Genomic DNA, 15,057 nt, shown 5'->3' with positions numbered 1-15,057 from the left:
GGCTTAAATAGCGGTTGGTCTTAGATTATTTAAGGAAATTAACGTTTATTATGTTAATTAAGCAATTATTAAATATTTGGCGTCGCCCTAAATTTCTATTTCCTGTTGACATTGTAATCCTATGCGCACTCTTTGTCTGCCACTTCTATGTCACTGGAGTTTTTATTTATTACTTGTAATTTTTATTTTTAATCTGCGTTATATGTTGTCTATATTTATTATATTTATTTATAATTTAATTATTTATATATAATTTTAGAATAATTTTTATATTTTATAATTAATAAATATTAAATTTAAGAACAATTTTCTTTTAGAATAAGTCTAATAAGACAATAAAAATTAAGAAAGTTAAAGTAAAGATTTGAATTAAATTATGTAAACATCTAAAAAACACTTTTATTATATTCTAGCCATAAGAATTTAAGTAAAAATGTATTCTTGTTTATTAATAATATCTTTTATTTTACTTAAGTAGGATTTGAAGTATTCATTTTATTAGGAATAATATTTTATACTCCTATTTTTTTTTACTATTCATAATTTTATTAAAATAAATTTAAATTAGTCATGATAATAAAAATTTTGATTTCTTTCAATTTTTTTGCTATTATAACCAATTCTTTTATTTTTAAAAATTTTAATTTGATTTTTTATATATTTATTATTTTTATTAAGCAGTGAAAAGTGAAATAAATTAACAGTAAAAAATATTATATATCAATTAATTAGAAGAGAGATTAATAGTCAAAATTACATCAAGTTAGCTAATTTTTAACTAAGGGTTAAAAAAAAACTTTTAAAATCAAGCTAAAATTGTAAAAACAAAAAAGCAATAATTATAAACAATTTTAAAAATTATTTTTTAATATTAAGTCTTTAAATTTAAAATTTTATTTATTATTAATAAAATTATTTATGAGTTAGGATACCTATAAGTTTTTTTTTTTAAATAAAATTTGTAATATGATTAAGATTTTAATATATTTATTATTATTTATTGTAAACTATAAAATTATAAAAATAATTTGATCATTAATAAATTCTCCCATTTATACTTTATATTTATTAATTAATTGTTAGAAAAGAGTACAAGTTTTGTAATTTTTTATTATTATTATTATTATTATTATTATTATTATTATAAACTATTAAATTTAATTAATTGAAATATTCAAAATAAAGATGTATATATATATATATATATATATATATATATATAGATAGATAAAAACTCAAATTATATAATTTAAAATAGATTGTTATAATTATATATTATATATTAACTTTATTCTTTAATATAACTTTAAATACTTATATATTTGAATAATTATATTAAAATATAAAACTTATTTAAATAGATAAAAAATTAAAATGAATGAACATTTAAATTTGATATTATGATATTTTATTATATTTTAATACAAAATTAAAATTTAATTTTATTGTAAATAATTAATTATCCAAATAAAGTCTACATAATTGTTATAATAGTATTATCTTAATTTTAGTAAATTTATAAATTAGAATATTTTATTGACACAAAAAACCAAAATTTATTTGAAAATATGACTAATTAATAAAAAAAAAATACTCTAAGCACCTTTTTAACTTTATTTAAAATTCTCATTTTGCTAATTTTATTAATATTGTAAAATTAAATTTTATTTTTTTCTATTTAGCTAAATTAGTGAAAATTCAAATTCAATTCTAATAAATTTACTGATGTTTTAGTAAATTTTAATTTAATTTATTATACTTGAAAATAATTTAAGAATATAAAAATATGTTATTTATTTTTAAAGAAAATAAAATAAATGAAAATTGTTTATGTAAAAATAAATCCTAAGTTTGGCTAAAACTATATTTTTACCAATATAAATAATTAATTTAGGAAAAAAAGCTCTAAATCTGTAACTAATAAAGTGGTTGTTACACTTGAATTGGATTAAAAATTTAAATTCTCAATTTTAATATTTAGTTAACCTTATTAATTACTTAAAAAAAAACACTAGGAATTTATAAAAAATAAAATAATTGTCATTAAATAGAATTAGAATTTCATATCTACTAAAATAAATGCAAATTTTTATTTGATTAAATATTTAATTTTTTAATAATAGTTTTATAATTATGTTAATTAAATAATTAATTTTGTAATAGTAATTTTATCCTTATGTTAATATTTTTGTTTATTCCCTTTATTATATATATATATATAGTAATTAAAAAATAAATTAATAAAATGAGATTTGGTGTTTAAGATTTATTATTAATTTATTATAATAAATTAATGACTTTAATTAATTAATAATACTTTTATGATTATGATTATTGAATTACAATATTAAGAATTATTATAAGATTTTTGGCATAAGTAGAATTATTAGTAAAATGATATTAACATTTTAATTTATATTGATTATAATAAATTAAAATTATTAGGGATTTAGCGATCGAAATTTCCTCGCTAAAAGATACAGCAGCGCAATAGTATATATGAGCCTCTCATTGCTAAAAGTATTAACGACATATTTATTGTCGATTACAGATCATCCATCGCTAATACATTAGTGACTAACATTTCGTTGCTGAAACTATTAGTGACATGTTAATATGCATTAGTAATACTAATTGTTGCTACAGTCTTGTTACCAAAAAATTGTCGCTAAAGATTTTTTAGTGATATTTTGCAAATATTATAAACAGTAAAGAGTATCCTAATTTTTTCCTTCCCACTTTCTTATATTATTATTATTATTATTATTATTATTATAAAAAATATTATGGGTGCTTTAAACTTGTGGGATGGGTGGTCTGCTAGAACGAACTTCTGGAATGAATCTTGATTCTATTTGGGATGTTAACAGAATATGCTGAAGGGTCAATTGGAGTCTTTCTAATGGCAGAAAATTAATTAGCATTCCTAATTTTTCAAAATTTTCATTTTCTTTTAGAAATTTTCGTCCTACAATTAATAGAATCCTCATTTCCTTCTATTGATTTTATTCTTAAAAATAATCTTCAATTTTAATTGTTATTATATAATTACAAATATCAATATACTTAAGCTTAGGGATGACAAGAATGGCATATATGTTTATTATTAATATTTAAATTTGTCCAATTTTAATTAAAATTTATAATAAATTATTTAAATTTATTTAAAATTTGATTATTATTATCCGACTAATATCTAAATCTGTTTAATTTTACATATTTTAATTAATAATTAATATAAAATATATTTTTTGTTGCCAAATTATTTTTAAAAAACTTAATAATTTTATAAAATATTTAAATTTATTTAATTAAAATATAATATATAAAAATTTATATATATTATTATAAAATATTTTATATTTAAATAATTATTTTTATTAAACTAGTTTAGATAATAGGTAATTGATAAGTGTATAATTTATTAATTTTATTTTCATCACATTTAATGTTTTTAGGGTATCTTTATGCCTAATTCAGTTGATTAAAATATAATTATCTATTAAGCATATGTTTAGAGAATTATTGAAATAATTGTGTTAACTGGAGAAACTTTCAGTATTTATATTAATTTGACTCTTACTATGTTTTTCAGGGTTTTGGTGAAGTCCCAGAATATAGAAGTGTGGAAGGAAGCTTGAAAAGGGCGAATGATTGAGAAGCGTTGTTGATACAAAGTACACGGGTCGTGTAAGCACAACCACAGACCCCTGTAACATTCTGCCAGAAGATATCCAGAGAACTGAGGAAGAAACAAAGTACACAGGCCGTGTAATACTTGGCCCGTGTAAATCCTGGAGACTCGTATAACCTTCTGTGCCAATACAAAATATACCCACTCAGCTCTAGTAAGTTACACGGCCCTGGGCCGTGTATCCGTCGATAATTAGTTTCTTGATTTTGCTCTAGTTGCAGTTTTTGACAAAGAGAAAGACTCTTAAACCTAACCCTAGACCATTTATTATAAATAGAAGAGGCAGCAGCCGACACAAGGGACCATTGAGCAGCCTCTCGAAAAGAGAGAATTAGACTTTCGTTCTCTATTCACATTCTAGATTTCTTCAATTTTTTTCTTTAATTTTTCTGTAAGCCATGAACATGAGTGGTTAAGTTTTTAATTCAGTTCAAGGGATTCAAGTTCTTATATGTAATTTGTGAGACCAGGTTCTTGATTTAATTTATGTCTTTTTAAATATCTATTATTTTCTGATTTAATTGTTTTTGATCTATTGAATGATTTGCTAAAAAGACCTTTTAGTTAATTGTTTGATTTGATCAGTTGTTAGTTCATCTTTATAATTCGTAATTGTTGTGTAAGATTGAACATGAGTAGCAATTAGGTTTTATTGATTATGATCACAGTTTTCGATAATAACCTAAGGAAACAATGGGGTGAATTAAATGATTTATGCTTTATAAATTATTGTTCATTTTAACTACTTCCTATTCTTAAAGCAATTATTAATTTGATGAGGATTGCTTAATACCAATTCAGTTAATAATTAGAGTCAACAAGAGTGTTGGGCTCGAATTGATGAGTATAGGGAAGTTAGGAGTTTATTTCGCTGTTTGGTAAATCTACGTTAAGTATTCAATAAGATATAATTGTATTTCTTTTATCTATGATCGAATCAATGCAGTGGAATGTGAATTACCTTGGACTGAAGTCTATTTAATTTGAGAGTTTCATATTTAATTTTAGTTCTTAATTTCTGATTTCTTCTTTGGATTGTGAATTAACCCCCCCCCCCTAACCTTTGTTTCTTTTTCCATTACACAAGTGCACGAAATTTAGTAATTCAGTCTCTAGGGTTCGACCTGGACTTATCACTTATTGCAGAAAAATATTTCATTACTGGTAATTTCAGTTAATTTAATTTCTGGTGGAATCGACAGCCATCAAGAATTTTGGCATCATTGCCGGGGACTAAAATTTATTGGATTTTGTGTTTTTTTTGTTAGGGTATTTTGTTATTAATTTTGTTTCTGAAGTGTTGCTATTTTCAGGTTTTTAGAAAAAAATTACAGTGTGACTATTCATCGGTAGATTTTTGGTTGAATTTAGAGGGTGGCCTATACATATTTTGAAGGAAATGACGTTCTGATCAAAACTAATGATAAGATTAATTACCCCGCCCTCTTAAGGCCAAATTCCATCGTTTTCTAGGGTTTTGATGCATTTTTCTTTTTTACTTTGATTTCTTTTTGTTTATGACAAGAACTTCTCAATCTGGTGAGTTGATCTTTGATCCAGAAGTAGAAAAAATAGCTAAACGGTTGAGAAAATTAGCTAAGCAAGCTAGGCAGATTTCGAGTACATCTGAAGGAGTCCAATCTCCAAGGGAATTAAGTTCAAATTCGGATTCAGATTCAAATTCTGAAAACAAAACCATGGCTGCTAGAACTTTGAAAGAGTTGGCTGCTCTTGATCTAAACCAACAGCCTTTTTGTATTCAATACCCTGCTTTAAATGTTGCTTTTGAGTTAAAATCTAGACTAATCCATTTGTTGCCTAAATTTCATGGTCTTGCAGGTGAGGATCCACATAAGCATCTAAAGGAATTTCATGTTGTGTGTTCCAGCATGAAACCTCAAGGAGTTTCAGAGGATCAGATCAAGCTTCGGGCTTTCCCTTTCTCACTGGAGGGCACAGCTAAGGATTGATTGTATTACCTTCCTTCTGGATCTGTCAACTCATGGAATGGGATGAAGCAGATATTTCTGGAGAAGTATTTTCCTGCTTCCTGTGCTGCCAACATAAGAAAAGAAATTTATGGCATCCAGCAGTACAATGGAGAGAGTTTGTATGATTATTAGGAGAGATTTAAGAAGCTGTGTGCAAGCTGTCCCCATCATCAAATAAGTGAGCAACTATTGATTCAGAATTTCTATGAGGGATTTCTACCAATGGATCGCAGTATGATAGATGCTGCCAATGGAGGAGCTTTGGTTGACAAAACACTAGATGAGGCAAGGAGGCTGATTGCTAACATGGCAGCAAACTCTTAGCAGTTTGGAATGAGAATGGACCACACACTTAGGAAGGTTAATGAGCTAAGTATATCTAACCTTGAGAAACATATTTTTGATTTAACTTCTTTGGTAAGGCAATTGGCTGTAAGGAACATGCAAACTGTTAAGGTATGTGGAATTTGTTCGGATTTAGGTCATGCTACTGACATGTGTCCTGCATTATAAGAAGATGAATCAATGCAATATGTTAATACGGTAGGAAATTATGGATAGCCACAACACATGTATGATCTCTTTTCCAATACTTATAATCCAGGATGGCGAGATCATCATAATCTGAGTTATGGGAATCAACCGGTGCAAAACCGATACCATCAGCAGAGACAAGTGAATCAACCACCTCCGCCTCCCTCAAATCAAGGTATGTCACTTGATGAAATTGTTAAAGCTTTGGCTAGCAATACACAACAGTTTCAACAGGAGACTAGAAATAGCATTCAAAACATAGAGATGCAGATTGGTCGGTTAGCCTCATTTGTGAGTAAGTTGGAAGCTCAAAGTTCTGGAAAGCTTCCATCACAAACAGTCATGAACCCCAGAGAAAATGCAAGTGTGATACTATTGCAGAGTGGGAAAGAAGTTGATAATTAGACTCCACATAAGTCAACGAAAAAGAAGAAGCAAGGAGAAAAAGAGTCTGAAGTTCCTGAAGTTGAGGTAAATATTGAACCTAAACTGAATAAGGTTAATAATTATGTTCTTTCTCCATTCCCCTGTAGGTTGGCCAAGATGAAGAAGAAGAACAAGAGAAAGAAATTTTGGAGACTTTCAAAAAGGTAGAGGTCAATATACCTTTACTTGATGCGATCAAACAAGTTCCCAAGTATGCTAAATTCCTTAAGGAACTATGCACCACAAAGCGTAAGCTGAGGAATAATGAGAAGATCAGTGTGGGGGAAAATGTGTCGGGATTAATTCAGCAAAAATTACCCACCAAGTGTAAGGATCCAGGTTCATTTTCTATTCCCTGCAGAATAGGTGATTCTAAATTTGAACGTGTAATGGCAGATTTAGGGGCATCTATTAATGTTATGTCAAATTCAATTTTTCAAACTTTAAATTTGGGTCCTTTGAAAGAAACCAGTGTCATTATTCAATTAGCAAATCATTCTAATACTTATCCATTGGGAGTAGTTGAGGATGTGCTGGTGTAGGTTGGAGAATTGATTTTTCCTGTAGATTTTTACATTCTGGATATGGAGGATAGTGCTCTCACATCAAAGTCAGCTTTGATTTTATTTGGAAAACCTTTCCTAAAAACTGCCAAGACAAAAATTGATGTGGATGAAGGTACCTTAACTATGCAGTTTAATGGAGAGACTGTCAAATTTAATATCTTTGATTCTATGAAATATCCTGCTGATAATCATTTTGTCTTTTCTATTGATGTTGTTGATACATTTGTGCAGGATGTTTTTGAGTTAAGCATGGAGGATGAGTTAGAAAGAAAATCACATTTGCATGAATTAAAAAAAATTTGCCTTAAGGCTTATGAGAATTCTAGGATCTATAAAGAAAAGACAAAGGCATTCCATGACAAACTAAGGAAGCAGTTTGTGATTGGGCAAAAAGTTTTATTGTATAATTCCAGATTGAAGCTGATGCTTGGTAAGTTGTGTTTTCGTTGAATTGGACCCTTTGTGTTTACTAATGTGTTTCTTTACTGTGCAGTTGAAATTCAAAGTTTAGGAACTAACAAAATGTTCAAGGTCAACGGTCATGAACTCAAGCCATTTTATGAGGGGTATCAGGAGCATTCAGTGGATTAAGGAGCTTTGCCATGTCGAGCTAACGACGATAAACAAAAGCGCTTCTTGGGAGGCAACCCATGGGTGGCTTGTTAGCCACAATCAGATTTGTTTTCTTTTTCTTATTTTATTTTATTTTATAACATTTTTTTTCTTTTCTTTTGCATTTAGGCTTTACATTGGGGACAATGTAAGTTTTAAGTATGGGGGAGGAGAAATTTGTTGCTGCAATCTTTTTAATTGTTTAAAAAAATAATAAAATAAAGTAAAATAAAATATATTCTCATAAGCTTGATTCATGATTCTATATTAATTCTCGGAGAGAAGTATTTTGTCCTTGAAAGGACTTTTCTATTTTAGATTGAATTTTTGAAATTTTAGGCAAGGTAATAGTAATTTTAATGATGGATTTTCCCTCTTCTCATACCATAGAGTAATTTTTTGTCCTGCATAAATCATTTAGGCTTAATTTAATGGTGAAATAATTAGTTATATGTGCTTTAAACTAGTGTCATGCATATTTTATAACTTTGTTTAATCTATCAGGACACTTTATAATATGTAGATACATAAATTGGGGGGAAATAAAAGGCTGAACTTTACTCCGCTATTTTAATTAAGCAAACTAACCAGGGGTCTTCATGAACCCCATGTCGATCCTTAGGCCAAAAGCTAGCTAGGATTGAGCAGTAATTAACATATAAAATTTGAGTTCAATTCAAACCTAATGTGTATATATATATATCATTTTTCAAAACCAAATCCTTTCACTACCCAAATTATGAGCTGGACCAACACTAGAACTTGAGTCAGCATAATACCCCCAAAATCTGTAGTAAGCCTAACTGTTCTAGCTCAACCATAAAGCCCATACTCTAAGTCCCAATTCAAGAAACTAAAGGGACAGAGTCCAGTCATAACCTGAACTATCCAACGGAAAGTTCTTGACTTATCCGACCTGTAATCATAAAATATATTCATTTGGAGAGCTCAGCTCATCCTCATAATACTCAACACAACAATTTAATTAAATGGGAGCTCAGGTCCCTTATCCAAAATAAATACCCATTTCATATATCCATACACGCATAAATATTAGGTTTACAATTTCAAAAATAAATAAACTATTACAGTCCCAAACTAATTAAAATACTTTTAACACATGCAGAATTCTAGATTTATAATCAATACTATATAATACTGATATTTACTGCTAATATACTTATGAGGAAGGAAGCAGGTCAATCACAAAACGAATTCTCCTGTATCCTGGGAAAAAAAAAGAGGTGAACAGGAATGGGCATTCGACATATAGAGTAAGATATTGATTTTAAATACAATTTCTATAACTATATAGGACTAATGTATCCCTAATAATGAAATGTAGTATATATCAACACATTCAACCAGGTTCAAATAATATTCGCACAAAGAATAATTTGGAGCAATCACACACCTGTGTGTCACATCAATCAAATATATATATATGGGAGCTGATCCCCTACACAGCTCTTTTAATTTCAATCTCTGTCAGTGAGATCAACTCGAGCCATACTTTCTCTTAATAATCCAAATGCAGGGGTCAGCAAGATCAACTCAAAACCGTACTCACCCTGACTCATCACAAAAAGAACCAAGCCCCAAGTGAGACTTGTTCAAGTCGATCTGGTCATCATACCTATATTCAGTACCACACCTCACGCATGTCAACACATGCACACAGCTCCAAATAACCCTAAGATGACACCCACATCAATTTCTTTAAATAATAATATAACACAAATCATGCCTATAATAGCTATATATATATATATATATATATATATATATATATATATATATATATATAATTATAATTATAAGTGAATGTATGAGCATGCCTTGTCTGTATAATAATATTAAAATTATAAATAAAATCAATATCTACTCACAAATCCACCAAATATCACTGCAGTCGCTGGGGTAAAAAAAGAAGGTTGATTCTGATGACCTAAACAATTATATTAATGAATTTATTAGTATTAATACAAATTAATTATTTAAAAATTTGGGGTATTACATTCTTCCCCCCTTATAGAAAATTCGTCCTTGAATTTTATACAAGGCAGAATAAAAATATAGAATTACATATTAAACAAGTATGGGTACTTGCTACGCATATCCCGCTCTGACTCCCAGGTGCATTCCTCCACAGTTTGACTCCTCCACAAGACTTTGACCATAGGGATTTGCTTTCACCAAAGTTGTCTCATCAAATAGTCCACTATGGCTATTGGTTGCTCCTCAAAGGTTAAATCCTTATTTAACTCCAATGTATCTGGTTGCAGCACATGAGAAGGATCAGGAACATACTTCCTGAGCATAGAAATATGGAATACTGGGTGGACATGAGAAAGATTTGATGGAAACTCCAACTAATAGGCAACTACTCCCACTCTATCCATGATCTCAAAAGGTCCTATGTAACGGGGTGCTAACTTGCCTTTCTTTTCAAATCTCATAACCCCTTTCATATGAGAGACCTTTAAGAACACATAGTCACCCACTATAAATTCTACACCTTTCCTCCTCGAATCTATATAACTCTTTTGCCTACTGAAAACTATCTTTAAACGTTCTCTGATCAAAGGAACCATCTCTGAAGTGTTACACCAGATCTAAATCATGTACTTTCATCTCTCACACTTTTGTCCAACACAGAGGAGACCTACACTTTCTGTCATATAATGCCTCATAGAGTGTCATTCCAATATTGGAATGATAGCTGTTATTGCAAGCAAACTCCACTAATGATAGCTGATCATCCCATTGACCTTCAAAATCTATGACACACATGCGAAGTATATCCTCTAATGTCTGAATTATCCTTTTAGACTATCCATCTGTCTATGGGGAAAGTCGTACTAAAATTCAGCTGTGTGCCAAGTGCTTCCTAAAGTTTTCTCCAGAATCAAGAAGTGAACTGGGCCCCTCTGTTAGATATTATGGAGGCAAAAACTCCATGCAATCTAACTATTTCATGAATGTACAATCTGGCATATTGGGCAACAGAGTAGGTGGTCCGTACAGGCAAAAAATGAGTTGACTTGGTCAGATGATCTACAATCACTCATATAGAGTCGTATCCGCATGTGGTATGAGGTAACCCAGTCACGAAATCCATAATAATCATTTCCCACTTCCACTCAGGAATAAGAATCTCTTGCAACTTCCCTGATGGTCTCTGATGATTAAACTTTACCTTCTGAAATGTTAAGCACTTGGACACAAAGTCTGCTGTATCTGTCTTCATGCCATTCTACTAGTACTTTTATTTCACGTCATGGATAATCTTTGTGGAGCCTAGGTGAACATTATAGGGTGTATAGTGTGCCTCTTGCATGATTTCAGTCTTGAGATTGTCCACATCTGGCACACATACCTTGGAGCCTTGCATAAGGGTACCATCTACACCAAACCCAAACTCACAGTCTTCTCCTTGCTGTACCCATTCCACAGTTCTCATTAATTATGGATCATTGTGCTTGGAAACCTTGATCCTATCCCGTAGATCCAACCTTATTACAAAATGAGCCAAAAATGCACTCGAATCAGTTATGTCCAAGATCAAACCCTGATCTATTAACTCATGCAACTCCTGAATATATGGTTTCCTATTTGCTAACATATGTGCCAAGCTGCGAGAAGATTCCATGCTCAAAGTATCCACTACTACATTTGCTTTACCTGGGTGGTATTGGATGGTGTAGTCATAGTCCTTTAGAAGCTCCATCCATTTTCTATGCCTCAAATTTAAATCCCTCTATTGAAAGATATACTTCAAGCTTTTATGGTCGGTGTATATCTCACACACCTCACCATACAGGTAGTGCCTTTGGATTTTTAGTACAAAGATAACAGCTGCCATTTCTAAATCATGAGTGGGGCAGTTATGCTTGAGCTTCTTTAACTGTCTTGAAGCATAAGCCACCACTTTATCATGCTGCATCAAAACACACCCCAATTCAACTCTAAAAGCATCACAGTATACTGTATACCCTTATCCACTCACAGGCAAAGTTAACACGAGCTAAAATTAAATAGTTCTTAAGCTTCTAGAAGCTTTTCTCACACTCATCTGATAAAAAGAACAGGATAGTCTTTCAAGTCAATCATGTTAGAGGAGCTACTATCCTAGAGAAGATCTGTACAAAGCGCTTGTAATAACCTACTAGGCCTAGAAAACTTCACACTTCGGTAACTGTAGTAGGCTTAAGCCAATTAGTTACTACTTTAATTTTCTTGAGATTCACTTGAATGCCTTAATTAGAGACCACATATCATAAGAATGAAATACTTTCTAGCTAGAACTCACACTTCAAAAACTTAGCATATAGCTGATGCTTCATCAAGGTCTGCAACACCATCCTTAAATACTAAGCATGTTCTTCCTTGGTCCGAGAATATACTAAAATATTATTGATGCATACATTTTACATAGTCATTTAGGTTTAATTTCATAGCCATTTTACTTGATTGTTAATCACTTTTAGCTAATTTCATTAGTTATTTAGATAGTTTTTCATTATTGCCAATTTTTGGATTAATTTGTATTTTTACTTTGTTTTGTAGGTAAAATGGTGTTTTTGACTGACTAAAAAGAAATTTTGCCATTGAGGAGTGATTTCTACAGCCAAAGATGTCAAAAACAAGTTTCAAAGTTGAAGTATGCATTGGCCAAATTGTGCATAACTTGCCGCATAAGTTATGCAGTTCTGCATAAGGAGAAGAAACAATGTCCCAAACACCTACCGAAATCTGCATAAGTTGCCGCATAACTTATGCAGATTCGTGCCTCCCTTATGCAACCTCACGGAATCCTGTATAACTCATGCAGTCTTGCATCTCGCTCATGCAGTTTCGCACAGAGAGCTAGAAACAAGCCGAAACTGCATAAGGGACTGCATAACTTATGCAGTCCACTTATGCAGTCCCACAAAGACTTCATAATGAGCTGGCAGAAGATTTCCTCAGAAAATCACACCTCAAACACACCATTTTAGGGCTCCTTGTCAGAAAAAGTTATAAATAGACCCTTATCCCATTTTAGAAAGGGAGAAGAAAAGGAAAGGAAAAGGGAAAGAAAGAGGGCAGCAGCTGAAGAGTCAAAAACGTCACTCCCACCATTCCCAGCCAGATTTGGAATTTTCCTTCTTTTCTTGCATATTTCCTACCTTTCTAGTATTGGGTTTCTTGTTTCTTAGCTTAGATTAAAGCTTTATTTCCGTATAAACTCAGAATATCTTGTAAATATTATGGATAGTGAGTAGTTTTCTTTGATTCTGGAGTAAGGGATGTAATATTTGAGATATTTTGTGGATTTTGATTGGGTAATCCATATTTTGTGGTCTTAATGAGTTTTATTCATTTCTTGTGTGCTTAATGACATGCTTAGTGTAGGATCCCATTAAGTGATGTTCTTAATCTATGGTTGAGGCACAAAAAGGAGAAAACCTTGTGATAGATAATCAAGAAATTGGACTTAATTAACTTATATCTAGAAATAGACTAAGGATTAAGAGGATTTACAGATTAATTAAGGAACTTAATAGGTCTTGATTAACTTTAACTCCACGAAAGTAGGATTAGATTGATTAAGGCACTCTTTGTTCCACTCGAAAGGATATTCAAAGGATTTAAGAATTAATCTTCTTAAAACCCATAAGTTCCACAAGATTGGATAATCAATTTAAAAATCCCAAAATAGCTTGAATATGAACTCCCAAACTCCGGAATCGCCTTTTTATAATTGTTAATTTCTAATTGAATTTAATTACTTGCCATTTTAAATCTTGCCATATTTCAATTTGCTTATTTTAATTTGATGCAAATTTAGTTAAATCATTACATTGTTGAATAGATCATTAATTTTACACATATAGAATTCATACTTCAATATCCATCAATTTATTGCTTTAATTTCAAAAATAATTTGAATTAGTCAACTTTTTATATAAAAAATTCAATCATTAACACAACTCATCGTGGGAACGATATTTTTTCTACATTACTTGTATGACCCATGCACTTGCGGTTGGGCCACATCAAGTTTTTAGCACCGTTACCGGGGAGTTGTTTGTTTAAGATTGAATTCTTGATTGTTTTAGTTATTTATAGTTTTATCTTTGTTATCTTTTCATTTTTGTGTTTGTTTGTTCTTTTTAGGTACTCTTAATCTTTTATGAGAAGAGCTAGAAGCACAAGTGACACATCCTTATTGTTTAATCCTGAAATTGATAAATTTTGTAGAGTCAACAAGAAAGAAACCATAAAAAGGAAAGAAGCCTTGAGAGACTGAAATAGAAGCAGACATGGCTGATGAAAGAATTAGAATTGGTGGTAATGCTGGAAATGATCGAAACAATGAAAATGTAGCCTAAGGTGAAGAGGTTGTAAATGCTAATGTGCCTAGGGGAAGTATGATGGATCATGCTTTTCCTCGTTTTGATGATTTGAGAGAGAGCATAGCAAGACCAAGAATTGATACAAATAGTTACAAGATGGATTTTGGAGTTCTTCAAATGATTCAAAATTCTCAATTTGGGGGACATCCTTCTGAAAATCCACACACACATCTAAAGAAGTTTGCTATGATTTGTGATATGCAAAAACAACCTGGAGTATCTGATGATGCAGCAAGATTGAAGCTATGCCCATCCTCTTTGAAAGATAGAGCATTGGATTGGCTTGATTCTTTACCTCACAACTCCATTACAAATTGGAAGCAACTCACTGATGCATTTCTTGCACAATATTTTCCACCTGGAAAAACTCAAGAATTGAGGAATCAAATGACAGCTTTTAGACCAAGAGAAGATGAAACTCTCTATGAATCATGGATGAGATGGAAGGAATTAGAGAGACAATGCCCACATCATGCCATTCCAAAATGGATGATAAACTAGAATTTCTACACCAATGTTACTCCTGCAATTAGAGGGATTATTGATGCTCAAACAGGAGGAGAATTTATTATGAAGCATGAAGATGAAGCTTATGAGCTATTGGAGAAAATTGCAAAGAATACTCATCTTTGGAGTAGTCCAAGAGGACCAGCTCCAACTCAAAAGAGGCAAGCTGCTGGAATGTATTACCTTGATCCATTTAACATGATTAATGCAAAGTTTGATGCACTTACAAATGTTTTGGCTAAGAAGATGGAAGATTTAAGTATATTAGTTAGTTCATCATCATCTTCCGGAAGTTCACAACAAGTTGCTTATGCAGAAGGAACTAC

General features: G+C 30.7%; 2 non-coding genes across 2 annotated transcripts; both read right to left on the bottom strand.

Annotated features, from left to right (window-relative positions):
* Positions 1–5,754: 5,754 nt before the first annotated feature.
* LOC131179612 (small nucleolar RNA R71) lies at positions 5,755–5,861 on the bottom strand. The gene has a single exon (XR_009148503.1). It is a non-coding gene; the product is annotated as a small nucleolar RNA R71 (small nucleolar RNA).
* An 8,735-nt stretch (positions 5,862–14,596) lies between these two features.
* Positions 14,597–14,703, bottom strand: LOC131179564 (small nucleolar RNA R71). The gene has a single exon (XR_009148455.1). It is a non-coding gene; the product is annotated as a small nucleolar RNA R71 (small nucleolar RNA).
* Positions 14,704–15,057: the final 354 nt, after the last annotated feature.

The sequence above is a fragment of the Hevea brasiliensis genome, chromosome 4, assembly GCF_030052815.1.
Source record: "Hevea brasiliensis isolate MT/VB/25A 57/8 chromosome 4, ASM3005281v1, whole genome shotgun sequence".
NCBI lineage: Eukaryota > Viridiplantae > Streptophyta > Magnoliopsida > Malpighiales > Euphorbiaceae > Hevea > Hevea brasiliensis.
Note: the sequence above shows the minus strand (reverse complement) of the source record. Positions and strands in the feature narration are given on the sequence as shown.